The sequence below is a fragment of the Lipotes vexillifer genome, unplaced genomic scaffold, assembly GCF_000442215.2.
Source record: "Lipotes vexillifer unplaced genomic scaffold, Lipotes_vexillifer_v1.1 scaffold395, whole genome shotgun sequence".
Lineage (NCBI taxonomy): Eukaryota > Metazoa > Chordata > Mammalia > Artiodactyla > Lipotidae > Lipotes > Lipotes vexillifer.
This window is the reverse complement of record NW_006797390.1, coordinates 6,839,816-6,844,264: the sequence shown is the minus strand read 5'-3', so window position 1 is coordinate 6,844,264 and position 4,449 is coordinate 6,839,816. Positions and strand designations below refer to the sequence as shown.

Sequence of the window (4,449 nt, the reverse complement as noted above, 5' to 3'; positions counted from 1 at the left end):
GCCCCCCCCCCCCCCCCACGCCCGCTGCTCTGTGCTGAAGGGCGGGTTGCCGCGCCCACCGTGGACGGAGGTCCTCAGCCCCTAGGGCTCCCTCCTGGGCTCCACTCCAGGGCAGCGCACTCTGGGGGTCTTCACAGCCCTGGCTCAGGGTGCAGGACCCCAACCCCTGCAAAGACCTCTGGAAACGAATCTCGGGTCTCCTCGGGGACCGGACAGCTCCCCCCTGCCTTTCTGCTGCCCGTGGCCCTCCTGACGTGAAGATGCAAAGACCCCAGAGATTGGTGGCCGGGCAGGCCGGGTGGGCCTGCTTCCACCCCTGCCCTGCCTCCACCCAGGGCCACGAGGGAAGCTGAGGCCTTTCTGTGCTTCTCTGGGGAAGAGCATGCAGTTCTGCAGCCCCAGAATGACCCTCCCCACTTCCACGGTGGGGGGCAGGGTTCCCAGCAGCCTTGGAGCCTGGATGCAACTAATGCAGCCGGCAAAGGACTCAGTGGCCCCCGAGCCCAGCTGTTTGAAGCCTAAACTGTATCGATTTGAGAATTTAATTGCTCTGTGATCCCTGAGTAAACTCTGGCTGGTCCATTGATCAGGCCTCCGGCCGCTGTGGGTAGACAAGATGCGGTGGTTGCTGACGCAGGGCTCTCCCTGCAACACCACTCCTGGCTGGGTGTCCCCTCCTCAGGGGTCCCAAGCAGGGCCCCCGGCCTGGCTGGTTGGCAGGTGATGGGGGCAGGGGCACCAGGAGGGACTGGTCAGGGCGGCAGGCTCTCCTTGGCTGCGGTGCCCTGCGTGGGAAGGGCAGGCTACAAAATCGTTTTTTCTTTCCTGGGGGGAAGATGTAAAACCCAGCCTAGAAAAATAAACCCTGGCAGGTTGCACACTAATATATCAACAGTGGCTCATTCTCTACGACTGCCTTCCATTTTTATTTTCTTCTTTATACTTCCGCATTTACCACATTTCCAACAACTAGCAGTATAACTTATAATCAGAGGAAATAGATGATATTTAGGATCAAATGGAACGGCTGGAAGGATTCCTCCTATGCTCCTAAAGAAATTCCTAGCGGCAGCTCCGTGGAAAGCGGCTGCCTGTCGGAGTTCGGCCTGGGCTGACCTTCCGGCTCCAAAACTAGTTGGCAGGGGTCCCTCTGTCAAGACCCCAAACTTCTCTCCACCCTCCAGCCCTTATCTGCAAATGGCCATAGCGCTGTCATACGGAATGAAGCGAGATAAAGTACTGAGTGCTTAGTGCCACGCCCCTGGCATGTTCCGTTATATTAGTGCCTAGTGGAAGGACCCAACACGCAGCGTGCCCCCCAGACCCTCCCCCTCCCCAGGGCTGGGGGTGGTTCTGTTTCCTGCCCAGTGGCCCCCTCCTGACCCCTCCTCCCCCACCACCTCCTGTCATTTTACTCTAACAGAAGCCAGCCTTCCTCCTCTCGGGCCCCACTGCCACCCACGGAGACAAATGGACCACTATTTCTCTAGATGCAGGACGCAGCGGCCTGCTCCAGGGTCATTGTTCCCGACGTCACTGAGAGCCCCAGAGAGAGGAGAGCCCGTGGATGGAAAGCAGGGCTGTGACTACTGGCCTATTCGGTGGCCCGGAATAAAGCCCTGTCACTAGTGACAGCGGGGGTGGGGGGTGGGGGGGCGGCGGGAGGCATGCACTCCACTCGCGGTCCCGGGAGGCTGCTCTCACCCGAGGGCCTGTCACCTGGGAAGCATGGGTTGTGTGCCCGGGGCGATGCACGGGTGGTCCAGCCTCAGAGACCTTGCCACCCCCATAACCACGCCACTGCACCCCGTCCCCTGGCCCACTGTGCCCATCCCTCGCTCCCCTCAGGCTCCGTGTCCCAAGACAGAGTTTCTCCTGACCCCATCCCCCAAGGCTGCCCTTTGGGTAGCTGGGGAAGGCCGTCCTAACCCCTCCCACACACACACACCCAGGACTGGGGCTTTGGGAGGGGCAAGGGTCTCTCCTGGACCCCCAGGTCTCCCCTGGGCCGAGGGTTTCCCTCAGACTGCAGCAGCTCGTCTCTGTGCGTCTGATCAGAGGCGCTAGGGGTGATGGGCCGCCACCCGCCGGGTATGAGGCCAGCGGCTCAGGAAGGGGACTCCCGCTCAGCCCCACAGCTTGGGTGGGGACAGGGAGGGCGCGGCACCTCAGGCTCTGCTGACCTGGGTCACTGTCGGCCAGGTACAGAGGCCAGGTACAGAGGAGGGAGGTGGCCAGCCCTGCACTCACACACCAAAGACCCTGACCCTGAGCTCTGACTGATGGTGTGGAGTCCTTACTGGGCTCCCTGTAGAGACCACCTGGCTTATCCCTGGAAACCCCAGAGGAGGCCATTTCAGCCGGGGCCCTGCTGAGCCGGTGGGAACCCAGGCTGAGCAGTGGGAGGGGCTGGCTTGCCTCAGAGCCCAGCCCAGGGTCTCCCCAGCGTGGCCCTGAGGGCCTGGTGATCCAGCCACCGTGTGCTCTCACAGCACACAAGGCCTCTGACCTGGGTACCTCCTTAGAGTGACTCGTGGGCGGGGTGGGGGGAGGGATTGGGTATGCTCTCTGGGGGCTGGACGCCTGGTCAAAGGGAAGGGAGGGGCTGGGAAGGTCACGGATAAGGTTGGGAACAGGGATGTTGGGAGTCTGAAGGGAGAAAACTTATCTGGGGGTGGAATCCCCCCAGGAAGCCAAGAACAGACAGACTGACTGACACACAGACTACTGGACGTCCAAAGACACCAGGGGGCTCCTCCCAGAGAAGCTGAGATGCTGACATCAGACAGACAGACAGACAAACAGACAGAAACACACTCCAGGAAACCACAGGCCAGACAGATGGGACGACTTGGGATAACTGGGAACAGAAGCAGACAGCGACCGAGGGTCTGGACCGTATAGACGGAGGGCAGCAGTGGGCAGTGTCACAGGCCCTCGGGGACCAAGAGAATCCCCCACCTCCCACCCTCCCTCCCAGCATCACCGCCCCCCCCCCATGGGAAACTGATAATAGATGTATAAGAAGCCTGCTCCCCTGGCCCCCGGCCCCCATGAAGGGGCAGCACCCCACCCTGCCCCAGTACACCGCCTCTGTCTCCCATACCAGGTCTTCCCACCGCCTCCAACCAGGACTCAGGGCTTTGGGGTAGGAGGCCAGGCAGTTGGAGAAAAAGAGGGAGGGGTGAGCGGGAGAGAGAGGAAGGGGCGTGGGAGACCCAAGGGAGGATTTCCGTCCCCAGCGCCTGCCAGGCGCGAGCATCTTGGGGGAGCCCTGTTATCCACCCTCACCTGATGCCGGTGCTTGGGTGGCAGCAATGGAGGTGGACGGGACTGAGGTGGCCCTGCTGGGCAGGAGGCAGAGCAGACAGCTCCTCCCTTCTCCTCTCGGCCGAGGAGTACCTTTCTAGGAAGAAGCCTCTCCTGTGTCTGAGAGTGACCGTCCAGGGGATGGGGCAAGGCCCTCCCACTCCTTGCTGCCCGTCACCCTCCTTGCTGTCTGTCCGTCTGTCCGTCACTCTGGGCCACTCACTCTCTGCCATCTTTCATCTCCTCTCCCAACGTCTCCTTCTGCCTTTTCTCTTCTTCCTTCCAGTTTCCAGGAGGGCCATTTTCAACTCGGAGGCATCGCATGCCCCCTGGATGGGGAGCCCCTCGAGATCCAGGTGGCCTCACTCCCCTTAGGTCCTGGGCGCAGAGCTTGGCCCCGAGACCCCTGGGCATTGGCACAGCTCTGGCCCTCCCCTTGCCTCCCCGATGTGGTCGTGCCTCCTGCCGTGCTGGATCCCCAGGGTGAGCCCCTTATTATGGCTCAACTCCCACCATTGCCTCCTGCCTCTCCCAACCCGCTCAGACTCCCTTTGAGGGAAAACAAGCAGCATCACCTTTCGGGGGAGGTTTTCCATCGCCAAGCCCACCGGCTACCATCTCTGATGACCGCCCAGTTACTTCCCAAGGAATGAAGGGATCATGGAATCACTGAGGCTTAAACATGGAGGCGGCCCTTAGTGCAGCAGGTCTGGGCCAGGGTGCTCGTGGCTCTGAACCTTCTGCTGCCCTCCCGTGAGGCGGGTCCTAAAGGCTGTCCAGGCCCTGAGCAGCCCAGAAGCCTCGGTGAGATGAGAAGTCATGCTGTTCCCTACATAGACCAGCCCCTTCATTGTACAGATGGGGAAGGTGGGGTCCAGGGGAATCCAGGAACTTGCCCAAGTTCATTCCAACAAGAGGAGACTGCAGATGGGGTGCGTTTCAGGCTGGAATCCGAGTATCCTGACCCCCAGGGAAGTAAAGAACAAGGAAAGAAAAGAGAAATGCACTGAACTGAGATGGAAAACTTGGGGGAAAGAGAAGAGGACAAAGTGTGACCAGTACAGAGGGGGCAGCTCCAGGCCGAGCCGGGGGCAGAGGATGCTGATGCAGGGGCAGAGGAGGGTCAGAGGGGGGTCAGAG

At 61.0% G+C, this 4,449-nt stretch overlaps 1 protein-coding gene across 1 annotated transcript in view; it reads right to left on the bottom strand.

Moving 5' to 3' along the window:
• The window catches only part of IQSEC3 (IQ motif and Sec7 domain ArfGEF 3), a 97,892-nt gene that overhangs the window by 63,442 nt on the left and 30,001 nt on the right, over positions 1–4,449 (bottom strand). The gene's annotated exons all lie outside the window — the stretch shown is intronic.